Below are 14,842 nucleotides of genomic sequence, written 5' to 3' on the forward strand. Positions count from 1 at the left end.
TTTTGTTTTGTTTTCTTAGTATATGGTGTTGTTGTCTTCACCCTCATCATCTTCATCAGCTCCAGTATCATCATCATCATCATCACTCCCAAAAAGTCTTATCTCTATGTAAACACTGGATAATAGCTGAATTAGTGAGGGGGGGGGGGGGGGGGGGGGGGAGTCAAATTTCAATGGCTACACTGAAGTATTTTTACAATGTTCATACATAGTATTTACATACATTCCTGCAAGATTAATTTAAAGTAATAATTTGTGACATATTTGTATACTTAAATGTACCTTTCTATTGCCAATAGATAGATAACACAGTAGTGATTCAGTGTCTACCAGGTTCATGAAAGCTTGTACATTTGCTGTTCTAAACACCCAGTGTCTGGTAGGTTGGTTTTTCCTGGGAAAAATCCTCTGGCGCACAGGAAGTGATGCGTTCTACATTACCGGAAGAAGCACCATTTCATTTGGAATAAATAGAAGAAGAATTGGTCAGTTAGCAGACAACAGACAAAGAGCGCCACCTACAGAAAGCCAAACTTCATCAACAGAAAATCCAAGGAAGACGACGTCACAGTCCTGCCCACACTGTTTGATTGACAGGTGATCTGTGGGAAGTGCAGTGCAGAAACACCTCAGCAGTGAGCGATGAGCAACAAAGATCTCAACGAAATTAAAAATACAATAAGAAATATGTACTTTAATTACTAGACAAGTACTGTAAATACATGCACTTGTCTTCTTGTTATTATATTATTTGGACACAAAGCCAATCAAACAACTCAAGAACAAGGTGTGTGGGCGCTTCATAATGATATGCTCTGTCTTTGAAAATAAGAAGTGATTAATAGAATGAGAGTTAATAAAGTTGACCTTGTAGGCGTACATAACATGTAATTGACCCGATAAATACATTATTCTGCATGCAGTTTGTTTAGATGATAGATAGATAGATAGATAGATAGAAAGAAAAAAAGGCATCCAACTGCCTCTATCTCATAACTCATAACAGCCTCTTCCAGTCAAACTTGAGGAGGAGGTGGAAGGAACGGTCTGAAACCTGTTCTCCTGCGGATGGGCTAATGGTGGATCTAGAAACAAAGTACCCATGAGTCGCTAGCATGTGTCAGGTTGAGCGGTCGGTAAAATAAGAAAGGTGATTGGATTGTGCGGTGGCACAGCTTGTACCAATTTCCTGAGTTAATGGGAAATTTCTCCTTCCTGCCTCGCCGCGTTTCCCGGGGCCCCGCCGCACGCCTGCGTCGTCACGGACGGCGCCGGGGTCCCTGCGGCCATGGCAGGGGGAGGTAAACAAGAAGCCCGTCCCAAACCTTGTGCCGCCTCGCCGGTGTCCCTAAATATCTCAGCAAACATCTTTTTTTTCTGGTTTTTAGAGCGGCGGCGTCAGCGGAGGAAGGAGCAAAATTGGACCGGACACTTTTTGGAGCGCTACAAGGCCGGGGGCCGGTGGCCAAGCGGTGCGTTTGCAAGCGTGACCAGATAAACATGGCCGTCCTCTTCCCGAGGCGCTGCCAGCACCACTAGCCAGCACCACATCCACTATGATACCCAAGATCAACAGCGCACGCATAGGGAAATAAATACTGGCATGAGTGATCGCCTAGCCTAGTCGAGCATGAGTTGTGGCGCAATCCTAGAGAGGTTTTTCAGACTTTCATCTGCTCTCTGTGTCTCTCCTTCTTTCGACATCTGTTTAGTTGTCTCCATCTCCAAGGATGCTAGAGTTCAGCATGTGTTGAGGCACAATAGCATGATCAAACAAACTCTGTGCGATGCTTAATGAATACAGATAAAGCAGCAGATGAGATCTAGACAGATGGGGTTCGGCTGCTATTCTATGCAGTACAGTGATTTCTTTCATGAACAAACAGATTATCTTGCTAATGTTGTTTTATTATTGATTTGTTTGATCACTGAAAACAAAAGCAGAATGTTCTATTTTAAAGACATATATATTTTTTTTTTTAAATGACTGAAATTATATGAAACCATATGGTGTAAAAACTTTCTTTGTAACAAACACACATAAAAAAGAATCTCAGACAAAGAGCATTTATTATCATATCCCTAGAGATATAGCCGCTGTAATATTCCTTCTCATAACTGCCTATATAACATGAAGTCCTGCTTCTCTTGGTGTTCAACTTTTAAGAATATTAACCATTTTATTTTTATTTTTTTTGCAGCTGCACCTCTCCATTCCTCCACACTGACCTTCTAAGGTCTTTTAAAGTGGAGGTAGGGGAAGGCATGCCTGCAGCTCCATATTATCGGATGAGGCAGCTGACAAATGTGGCAGTGTTCGCGCGTGAGCTTCTATTAATCTCCCAAACGATGCAAGGCCTAATGGGAAGAGGACTTAAGAGAGGACACAGTCGCTTTCTGCTCTTCCTGCAGGACACGGGCAGAGAGTAATGTCCTATTGCAATCAGATTACTCCTTTCTCCCTCTGACTGTTTCACGACACCGGCGACGACACTCCCCCCGCTCAGATTTATTTCACTGGCCACTGTTAATTCCCACTTGTGGTAATCCATCTTTTTTTTTTCTCTCTCTATCTCTCTCTCTCTCTCTTTAGTTTTGGAGAATTGTAATCTCCTCCGTTTTTACCATTCATAATCCCCCCCCCCCCCACGCTCAGATTACACTGAGAAATTGTCCATGAAAGATTAGACAAAGTTTGCCCACTGCACGGCCATTTCTAATATTACAAGGTCAATGAATTTTGTACCCTAAGATAGATGGTCAGATAAAACAGAATAAGAAAGTAAAATTCAAGTATAATCACTTGCTCTCTCCAGGCTTCGCTCCATGCTGCGATCCCACAGCTTTTTAAATATGAAACATTGGCCAATCAGTCAACTTCTAACCTTAAAATGTAAACATGCAGCCATTGTAAAAGTCCCAGTTGCAGGCTTGCTGAACTTCGGCTGCATTTTTGCTCCATCACAATCAAAGGGATTTTGTGATTTACTTCAGGTGCAGTAACATCCAATGGGCGATACCACAAATTTTGATTCTGATCTGATACTAATTAATACCACAACTAGGATCGCCAATATTGATACCGACACCGATACCGACACTAATACTTTTCATCATTAAAAGCTGCTGACGTACTAGTATGGAATGAGGGTATTTTTTCATCATTTCTGAGTTAATATGATGAATATACTGTACATATTATTACGCTAAATGTGGGAAGCTCTGCACAATGACCTAATGATTTTACTGAATACAGTATATTAATCACATTAAATGTAAATGCAGGGCAGCTTTTAATGATAAAAACATATCAGTGGCTTAGTCTTGGAGAAATTGTATGAGTTGGAAAAGTCAACAATCCATCTAGATTATATTGTTATATAGGTTATAAAGTAAATGATTAAATAAAAATGTGTTAATCCAAAAAGGAATAGAAGCTTTTATAGTATTGATCCTTTTGGTGCTGGTATTGATACTCAAAAAAAAGACATCAGGATCGGTAGTATCGATACTATGGGGGTCAATCCACCCATAACTATTACCAGGTGGTTCAGCCACCATGCTGGAGGGACTACATCTCCCAGCATGCCCTGGAATGCCTGGGGATCGCCCCTGGAGGAGCTGGAGGAAGATGCTGGGGAAAAGGACGTCTGGGCTGCTCTTCTTGCCCTGTTGCCACGGTGACCCTAACCTGGATAAGAGCTTAGAAAATGGATGGGTTAATGGATTTTGCTCCATAGCCAAGAGGAATTACTTGGAAAAAAGCTCTGGTAAATAAGTGGTTGAAAAACATTTGAGTTTTTTGTTATTTTGTTTCTTGTGTATAACGTTCATGTGGCTATCACCTTTCCCATCTCTCTCTACTGTAATCTATCCAGTAAAGGCAAAATGCCAAGGAAATAATCTTGATAAAAAAGTAAGAATTGTCTGTAGTACTAATGCAAATTGAAGCAGGAAAAAATGAAAAACATGAATGGGGATTTCTACAACGGGGGAAGCTTGGTATCGCTTCAGTAATACAAAAACAAAACAACCTTCAGCACCGATGCATCCAAATATCTCTGCATCCAAATATCTCTGTCACTCATACCAATCGCTGACGTTTCCTCCCTTCAGTCATCGCTGCTCCATGTTGCTACCTCAGCTACTACTGAGCTTGACTGTGATCTCATCAACCAGAAGAAGAAGACGGGGGAGAAAGCTCAACTGACGCCTCGAGGGGGTGAGGGGGGTGGGGGGGGGGGTGGGGGGGGGGGTGGGGGGGGTGGCTATGTCCTGCCCATCCATATGGCTTACAGAAGGAAATGCAATAACGGCGCTTCAGCAATATAGACAACAAAAAGCCTCCAAGTCAGCGACTCCTGACTCCCGGGTCTGATGAGGACTTCAATATCAGCTCACCTCCCCGCCTGCACCTGCACACCTCTCCCTGTCTCATTAAAGTCAAGCTGATGCAACCACACGGAAACACAATCTTCCCATTCGATCGTCTCCGACCAACAATACAGAAAAGTCACAGGGAAAAAGCTGAAGGTGCACAAAACTGCACTTGACTGATAACAGAACGCCGGTGCCATTCCGGGAGAAGTTCGATCTCTCTCCATATCGGGGGTTCTTAAGTCTGAACGGCAGCGGGTGCGTTCCACTTTTGAAACTTTTTTTTTTTTTTTTTTTTGTGTGTTGCAGGACTTTTATCTCACAGAGGCCAGGTTTTTTTTTTTTTGTAAATGTCAAGACAAGACGCACACTCCGGCAAGAGGCACGAGGAGGGCTTTAAGGCTGCAGCAGAGCAGGTAGAATATGACCGTGACATTTGCTGACACGCCGGGACGGAGTGAAACCTCTGAAAACCCGCAGCGAGAAAGAATTACTTGACCTTCCGCCCGGGACTTGATATCTCGAAGCCCCAGTGAAGTTGAAGTGGCGAGGGTATGTCGCCTTAATTGAAGGTTGAGTTAACTTTGACCTCGTGACCCCCCCCAGCTATAAACCAACCCGTTCCTTTCATACAGCAGCCTCGAGCAAACGCCTCTCCTATCCCCCTGTTCTTCCCAAGCTGATAGCTATGACAGAAACTGTAGATTACAGAGTCTCAGAACTCAGCCTCTTTCTTCTGCTCCCTTGATCCAATTACTTTTGACATTTAATGTCACCCCGTCCAGGAAGACACAGCCCCATTGATATTCACTTTCACAGAATGACAGTCTTATCCTCTTTCATGTTAGCTTTTCACTGCCTTGAGTTTAGGTTTAACCTGAGGCCCTTTTGGTCTTACTTTCAGCTTCATTCCAGATTGATGGATTAACACAGCAAAGTCGGTGTCAGACTGGAAATTGCACTGTGTGTGATTTATAAGCTATTTATTAAAGTAGCTTTTGTCATGAAGAGTTGTTTCAACCTCTTGGTCATAACCCAACAATTATTATCAATAAATAGTGAAGTAAAAAAAAAGGTTTGAAGTGAAAAAAGATACTTTGACTGAGAATATCAACACACATCATGTTTATTCTAAATGACTGAGTGAGCAAACGGTCATTGTTGTGGATTTAGAGTCTGTAATTGTTTCCCTTAACTTGATATTCTATGAATTTTGGAGACAAAGTAACTGAAAGCAATGAGATTGTGTAACGAAGTTGAGGTAGTTCAATGAATTACATTATTGATTATGATTTTAGGATGGTAATTGATGATCCACAGCAGAATAGCTTGTGAATGAAATCTTCATAGTGTGTAAGTAGTTTGACAAGTTCGTGCCATCTCATCTGTCCGAATAAATAAGGTTATAGTTGGTTGTGAAATTTTGGAAAAGTTGAGAAAATTACATTTCACTCAGCACAATGAATCCAAAATGTATCCAGTAATGCATGAATTTGAAACGGCATCGTCTTGTGAAACAGAATATCTACAGGTAGAGTTCACCTGTGCGTTTTTCTCTTTGCACTCTCCTTCGACCGAACTTCAAATAGATTTTGAATTCTTGCCAGACACTCGGCCACCAGCGACCCATTTCAGCGACATGCTGGAGTGTTACAGTACAGGACATGCAATGCAGCATATAACCTGGTTTCTCTGTGACTGCTCATCTATTTCGCTGCCAGTTCTCTCCATTCTCCAGGTGTCAGCTGTCCTGTCCTTGCATGGCACACTGCTGCGCCTGAAAACTGTTCAGCACATACACACTGCTGAGACACTCTCCCTACTAACCACACTGCGCAGAGCTAGAACAAATGTCAACATGCTGTACTACATTATATTTTCAACATACCACATTCAAATGAGAGCAACATAATTAATCCTGTACCAGTCAAATTTTAGACATATGTATTTTTCTTTATTTTTTACTATTTTTCACATTTTAGAATAATAGTAAAGACATCAAAACTATGAAATGACACAAATGGAATTATGCAGTGACCAAAAAAGTGTTAAACAAATCAAAACTATCTTATATTTTAGATTCTTTAAAGTAGCCGCCCTTTGCCTTGATGGAAAGGCAAAGGTGTTGGAAAGAAATTCATACACAGGATCAACTTCACTATTTATATTTGACTAAGATACAAATTTCAAACATTTAAACGTAAGCCTTTAGATCAAAATGGCTTTAAGATAAAAACATAGTACATTCAATCAGGCGTATCCAAACTTTTGACTGGTAGTGTATATCTCCGTTTTATTTTGGTGGCAATATTGAAACATTTCATTTAATTTAGAATGCCACTGCAGTTGGAAATAGTCCAGATGTTGGCCTGCCTGTCTCGTTTAGCGCGGCAGGTAAACCACCCAAGTTTCCTAGCGTGAGTGATTCGGAAAGTTATGTAATGAAAGACGAGAAAGGTTGTTGTTGCCTGGTCAAATTGCATTTGCCACAAAGATGTCATCAATGAGAGATGAGGTGCATCGACCCCTGGGGATGATTAGAAAACATCATTATATCCCAGCTGTGGTACACTAACTGTTTATGACTGCTGGTGATTAATTCCATCGCCATGGTCCGTAACCTTTTCCTCCGATATCTTCTCTGTTGCCACAGAACAAGGTGTCATCCGCATGGAAAAATCTGTTTTGCCAATTCGCCGTGCTCCGGTCCTCAACTTCAGCTTTGATCAAGCAACGGGCCGCTGATGGGAGCAAAGTGCTGCGACCGACGCCTGCGCCTGTGCAGACACTGGAATATCTGTCAGACAGCGAAATGATTTGTTATGCAAACCATTATTCATATCTGACAACATGCGGAGTGGCTACTTTTGTATTAATGGCCCTTCACACTGGAAGGCCCTTATTGATGTTGACAGCCACACCTTCCGAATACCATGCACATCGCACAGGCCTGCAACGTGATTAATAAATGGAAGACTGAGCGGGATTTAATGTATGTGTGCGTGTGTGTGTGTGTGCGCGTGCGTGTACATTTGTGTGTGATTGTGTGTGTTTTTGTATACTGTACGCACACACACACACCCACACACACACACATATGCTTGTGAAAAGGATGGAAAGCTTGACGTACTTACAAATCTAATTGTTTATAATGATTATTTCAATGCAATCCAGGCCATATTTTCATTTTCATTTTCATTTCATTCAGTTAATTTCAGCTGCAGTGATGTGAGTGAAATTGCAACATGTTAGTGTCAAAATGGCAGCTTTGTCAGATTTGTTTAGACTCTTGCCTCGTCTGAGACAGCTGTATTATGGTTTGGAATAGAAGGAAATCCAGTATGATGAACACAAACTACTCTACACCCAACCAGCTAAACATAGAATTGTCACACACCTCTGCGCACATAAACGTGGACACACACACACACAAGCAAACACATTTGAACCTAATCCTACTAATATCCTTAAAGGAAAAATCCACCCTAAAATACTGCAACACTGTTATTAAACAGCTATTGATGATGAACCTTGTATTTCTGGACCCATTTTGTTGTTTGACTCTCTCTCTCTCTCTCTATCTCTTGCTGTTACAATGTTATTGCTATCACTCTCTCCACCTACACATACAATATAACCCAGGGCTGACAAGTTCATACCTGTTCTTCTGGGGGTTGTCGAGGGCATTCTGGGAAATGTAGGAAATCACCAACTGAAGTAGAAGTAGACGAGGCAGGTTGAGGGGAAAGTGGATACACCAAAAGAGTAGATTACATCACAAAATAACTCCTGGAATGCATTGAATGTCACAGATGGATGTGAGGGTGAAGAGTATCTCTGGGTGAAATCCTAATCCTGACCTAAAACCTTGCAGCAGTTGAGGACTAGCAAAATGTATCATTCGGAGGATTTTCCCCAGCTTTCTATCCTTCTCAGGAACATTTGGTCCTCATAAGTATAGAAATACAAGACAACACACACACACACACACATTTGGTTGTGTCCAAACCACCATTCCAGTGGAGATGGATAGGCCTCCTGATTGCATATTTAATCCCCCTGTATGTGATGTTTTCATCTTTAGGAAAAAGACAAATTAAACCGCACGATACCAAGAATCTGACTCTGGAAGGGGGTTTGCTGGTGTTGAAATCATGAGGTTTTGCTCGCATGTTATGCAAACAAGACTTATTGTTTGAAATAGCCCAATGGTTGTCTTACTTTATGGCTTTGGTTTGTGAAAGGAGAGATATACGGTCTCCCTCCCTCTTTCTCTTCATCTGTCTCCCTCCCTCCCAGGCGTGTGTGTGGCGGAAACGGGAGAGAAAAATCTTTCCCTTTTTTTTTTTTTTTTCTCCCCTACCCCACCAAGGTCAGTCAATGCAGTCTGCAGAGCTTTAAACAAATTAATCCCTTACCTCTGGGGTTGGGGGTACCATCTATCCGAGCTGTAATGTGATAAGGGGACAGGGTGGCGAACAGGGAAGCGGCAGGTGCCCGCCGCGGCTGACACACACTCATTTCATCACCTGACACTGCTCCTTTCCTATCACTCCTCCACCTCTCAGCCTCCAAGGTGGCTACGGACCAGGAAATGGGGAGATAGCTTCTCCTCCTCTGGTTATTAAAATCTTTTTCCAAAATGAGCAGAGGATTCACCTACGGCGGCGTGGATTCATCGGATCAGAGGAGGGAGCGTGGCTGCGTCTGAGTGGAAATCCTTCGCTTACATGCAGACGCATACTAGGCGCGCTTATATAGATTATGGCAGCTCCACGTCTTGAGGATGCAGGTATTAATGAGGCTGGCGGCGGGTTTATTCCATGTGGCCGGGTGATACCGCATGTGGTGAGGCACCGAGCAGACGCCGATTCTTCGGGCTTGGTCTTTGGGAGGAAGAAAGAGAGCAAAGCGAAACGAAAGCTCAGCAGAAGGAGGGGAGCAGAAAGGAATGGGGTGATGTATGGCCGTCGCAGCGCCCTTATGACACTTCCATCAACCTATAAAGGCTTAATGGAGGATGCATTGTCACAGATGAAATGGAAGGGAGAGAGTGTGGCAGAGAGAGGGGGCGAGAGAAAGGAAAATAGCAAGATGGGGGAGTATAAGCGAAAGAAAGGGTCAGGGAAGGAAAGGGAAGGGAAGGGAAGGCATTTACAGGGAGCGAGTGTATGGTCAGGTGGAGAGCGGCATGGCATGTCGTCTGTAAGAGGCACAACTCTGAGAGGATGATATCACATCTCACCTCTGCTTTCACACCCTCCCCCCCCCCCCCCCTCTCTCTCTCTCTCACTTCTTCTCTCACCCTCCCAGAATTAACCGGTTTGTCGGTGCAGAGACAGAAGATCACTGTCCGGGGGAATGGAGGATGGAGCGTGGATGGAGGGGCATTTCGCGCCTCCTGCCATCGCCGCTCATCAACTGTAAGGAAGAAAAAAAAAAAACCGTCAAGCGGGAGGAGCGGTGCTGTGAGTGAGGATGTCACCGAGTCCGCTGATGGGCGGGCGGGGGGGGCGGGGAGAGACAGCTTGTGGAGAGAGTCCCGATCCTGATATCCGCTACAGCGCTTCAGAGACGTATTATTCGGTGGTCCCATAAAGATCGTCACGCAGCATACGGGCACGGGGGGGGGCTAAGGTTCGTACCGACGGCACATACACGGAGCCGCGAGTTTGCGTTGTGTTTTTTGGGAAAGCGTGGCGAGACGCGAAATGAAAACTCACTTTTTTTCCGCGCGCCAGATGGAACGATTCATCTTCCTGGGTTTTTGAAGTGACAAAATCAAACCTAATGAGGAAACTGGATCTGCGTGTACAAATTGACTCAAACGAATCTCAGCGCGAGAGAGGGGATGGAAGGAATACTTTTAGTCTCATCTAGTGTTCAGTCATTTTTGTCTCTACATGCTCCTTTGTATACTAAATGTGACAAAGGGGGGGGGGTCCGTGTCTGTGCGTTAACAGCCTGTGAGTGTGCCTATTAAACTCGGATGAGGGTGGATGTGTGTGTGTGTGCGGCGTGCGTGTGTATGTGTGTGTGTGTGTGTGTGTGTGTGTATACGCCTGCGTATACACCGGGACACGCGCTGACACATCTATGCACATCACGGTGTCTCGGAGACAGGGAGTGATAATGAGAGCGGCGAGACTCTGAGAAATGGAGATGTTGTCGGGGGTTGGAGGAGTGACATATTGAACATAAAGAGGTGTGGGATATTCAGGGCCTCAGAGCCATAAAACAACACTGCGGAAGCCATCATTGTCCTCTCCAAGTCACTGTAGGCATAAATCTCTAGCCTCCGGGGTGCGGAAGAGGTGTCACCTGGAAAAATGCAATGTCAAAACAATGTCATTTCAACCTCGCCTGCAACACTTTCCCTTCCACACACTGGGAAACAGGTGTAAAGGGAGCAAACATGACGGAATGACAAGCTGAACAACACATTTTTTTTTTTTTTTTTTTACTTTTCTTAGACCTCCTACTAATTGATATTCTGCTAAGCAAACAGTTTCTCCTCCAAAAAAACCTCTCCTGACTTTTCCTTAGCAGTAGCTTAGTTGGGGCACCCTCGCTTTTTTGTCCCGCGCCCCTTAAAAGAAGAGGAACGCAGAAGGAAAAAAAAAAATTAATCAGTCCTTCTGCATCGGCAGGCTCCGCCATGTGAACGGCAAAAACTCAATTAATTCCGCCGCTTTGCGTTGCCTCATTTTTAATTATCGCTGCATTAGCAATGATAAAGTATACATGGCAGGCTTACTGTGCAGGTGTGACCTCCGTCCGTCTCGCCTTTGTTTAATTAGCGCCGCCATAGAAGGAGCTGACAGCGAGACAGAGGGCAAAGCAAAAAAAAAAAAAAAAAAACATAACAGGCCCACCACTTCTTCTTCTCATTTCTTCATCACCGCTCTTCTTCTTCGCCGGTTTTGGCAGGATGTCGAGTGGAAGCGATGGGGAGCATGCCAAGGGGGGTGAAGCAGGGCAGATGCGTGTTTCAACACAAATAGCATATGGACGTGCTGAATATACACACAAAAGAAGGCATAATTACTCTGGTGTGCACTTCCTGCACATCTGTTGATGTATTGAGAGGAGGTGCGGGGAGGCAGCACCGGCGCCGGCTTCTGATTGGCTCGCTGCGGGAAACAAGGGGTCTATGGGATTCTCTCTGGTATGTGGACTCAAGTTCATGTTTCATTATTTCAACCAACAGACAAAAAAGACAATTTAGTTAATTCGGCAGGCCTTTGCCTCTGAAACGCAGGATATCGGAAGCGGTATCGTGCAAAATGGACTGTGGATCCTCCTGTATTGATGAAACAAGCCCATCAAAGATTCAGACAGCAGAGGCCAATTTTGAGTTTCTTTGAGTCATTTTTTTTTTTCTGGAAGTATAAATTACACTGACAAGATCAGAAGACAGAAGGCCTTTTGTGAAACCGTGTATGTCAATCTGTATGCAGAGATAAAGAATACCATCATCATCATATTTGCATTCATCATCAGCATCTCCTCCCCCTTTTTCTCCTCCTCCTCCTCCTCCTGCTCTTCTACTCCTCTTCCAATTTGAGCCTCAAAATTGACAGTCAGGATGTGATAGGAACGCCCCTGGCTGTGTGTTTGCTCTAATGACTAGGGGTGGGAAACTGAATGTAGAAATGTAATCAATTACACATTACTAACTATCTACTGAGAATTGTAATCTTTAGCTTAATCTACCAATTTACTCAAATTTAGTCACATAGTTTTTCCTTCAGTCACTTTTGGATTACTTTGCCTCCAAATTCCATATAATGTGACGGTCAAGAGACAATTCATTCCTATTTAAGGAATATATTTCATCATTATCAACTATTATTTCAAGATGTAATGAACGAATTTGCTTGCATTATCTCACAAAATGCCTTTTCTATGCAAACATTGATTTTGACTAGTCCAGCAATTAATTGCCTGTCTTGCAAAAGTATCTGAAATTTGATGACTGTTATGTTGTTTTAGGAACTGTAATACATTACATTTCACCACAGTATGGCCGCCACGCCACAGCACTGTGGCCTTCAAGAGGGAAATTCTACAGGCTATGAAACTTCATCATGGTGGGGTAAAAATATAGAATAAAAAAAAAAAAGTACAATAAAAGTACAAGTTACATTATTGTGGAAATGTAACTTTAACTATAAATCTTCACACCTTATCTGTGTTTTTAATGTCCCATAATCCTCTTTGCATGCAGATGGGTTTCTACAATGTCACACGACATAGTACAGGAGCGCTCAGAGAGATGCTGGAAAAGTGTCAAAATGGATTGAGAGTGTCTTGGTACATGATACCACACACACAACTTTGAATGGACCTCAAGACAGAAAATAACACACTGGAAAGAGGAGAATATGGGACCTTTAATTGTGAAACAGAGCTGTAATCAAGACCACCTTAGTTGAGTCTGAGTCATTCCAAAAAAAATGAACCAAAGATCAACAAAATACATTTTTCATATTTTTAGATAGGCGCAAAGAAGTTGAGTCAACATAGTGGCAGAGGTCGAGACAAGTCCGAGTCATATACAGTGATATATGAAGCTAAATCTTTTTTCTCATCAGAAGACAACATAGACTCTAGAATAAAGCACATTGTTGCATAAGCAGTGCTTCTATGTATGTATGTATGCATGTATGTGTAATATGCTATATGGTTCAGTTGCTAACACTAAGTAGCAAGCCAAGTAATTACTGTATTCTCCATAGAAGAGACTGTTGAGGAAGAAATGGAAAAGTACCTATACTAAGCAACATTCCTATGCTCACTTAATATGTAAACTTTGACCCATATTCACACCTTAAGTTCCTAAAACTCAAACTGCTTCACCATTATAAGATTAAACTCTAAAGTAACATCTTGTGTGTTTCTCACAGAACTGTGAGCCTGGAATGTGCAAATGCCCAAATCTCATAGAAAACACTGACCAAGTGTCCTTGACGAAATAATAACTTGTCTTCTAGAACAGTGGTTCTCAACATGGGGTCCGGGGACCACTAGGGGTCCTTGAGGGGGTTCCAGGGGGTCCCCAGCAAATTGATGAATTGTTAAACTTCTGAATTATTTCATTTACAAGAAGTTAACACAATTAGAGAATGTAGAAGAATGACTGTTTTGATCATAGTTTCTCTGTTATCTCTCTACCTACCATACAGATAGTCATGGAATTCTGGACAAAATCATATGTAACAATAAAAATATTTTCAGATCTCATCAAATGGGGGTCCGTGGCTCTAATGTGGACTAAATTAGGGGTCCTTGGTATGAAAAAGTTTGAGAATCACTGTTCTAGAAGAAGGGGGTCACCTCTTATTACGCATCTCCTTAAAGCGTTAGAGCTATAATGATCATCGGTTATTCAGTCTTGTTCGTATGACCTTATACTTGTTGACCAATAGCGTTATTATATTCCATCTGTATTAACATAAACGTGAATATTCAACACTATAAAACTCATCTCAACTCATGCAATCATGCGGATTTTGAGTTCCTTGGCCCCCAACCTGTCAAACTGCCACTCTCTCATCTCATCTTCTTCTTCTTCTTCTTCCACAGTATGTACAGTATGTAATATGCTATACGGTTCAGTTGCTAATGCTAACTAGCAAGCCAAGTAATTACTGTATTCTCCATAGACGAGATGAAGAAAGCTGATCAACCAGGGAGCCAGAGAGCTGTAATCACATTCAAACAAACTGATCGTTAATTAGATCTGTATCTCATCGCCCGCAGTGCGCCGTGGGACTGTACAGAACCTGTACTTTTGTTGGTTACCGGATTACTGTAATCCCATTGGATGTAATGTGTTACTCCACTGATGACACAGAGGATCACACAGCAGAAGGCTGTCTCTCCATGCGAGCCCCTCTCCTCTGACTCACACCGCCTCATTTACCAGTGAGCCTGTTCCTTCACCAGCCTCCACTTCAGAGTCCATTTAGGTCCACACAGGCTCCTCATACGTTTATTTTGAGCTCTTTCAGTCTGTCGTTCTGCCAGCGTTTTTTTTTTTTTTTCTTTTCTTTTCTTTCCTTTTTTTCCTTCCTCCTCCAAAGTAGCCGTTGGCAGCAGTTGCCATTGGAAACCGTGTACATTGAGGAGATGTCTGCTCAGGGATGAAGGATGACAAGTGTGTGTTTGTGTGTGTTTGTTTGTTTGTGCATGAGATAGATAGATAGATAGATCGATAGATAGATAGATAGATAGATAGATAGATAGATTGGTTGACTGATCGATTTGTTCATTGTCCTTATATGAAGAAAATCTTTCACCCACCCAACATACATATACCATAGTAACAGAACAACCTTCTTATAGCACATCAAGTAATCTCTGACATTTTCATACAAATATGTCTGTTTTGCTATTCTCAACTGATAAAACTCAATAGTGATTCAACCTATATCCATGAAAGCGTTTACATTTACTGCTG

This window comes from Centroberyx affinis, unplaced genomic scaffold (genome assembly GCF_046629955.1).
Source record: "Centroberyx affinis isolate AG114_WGS23_722 - 3 ecotype Tasmania unplaced genomic scaffold, CSIRO-AGI_Caff_v1 ptg002963l_1, whole genome shotgun sequence".
NCBI classification, from domain to species: domain Eukaryota; kingdom Metazoa; phylum Chordata; class Actinopteri; order Beryciformes; family Berycidae; genus Centroberyx; species Centroberyx affinis.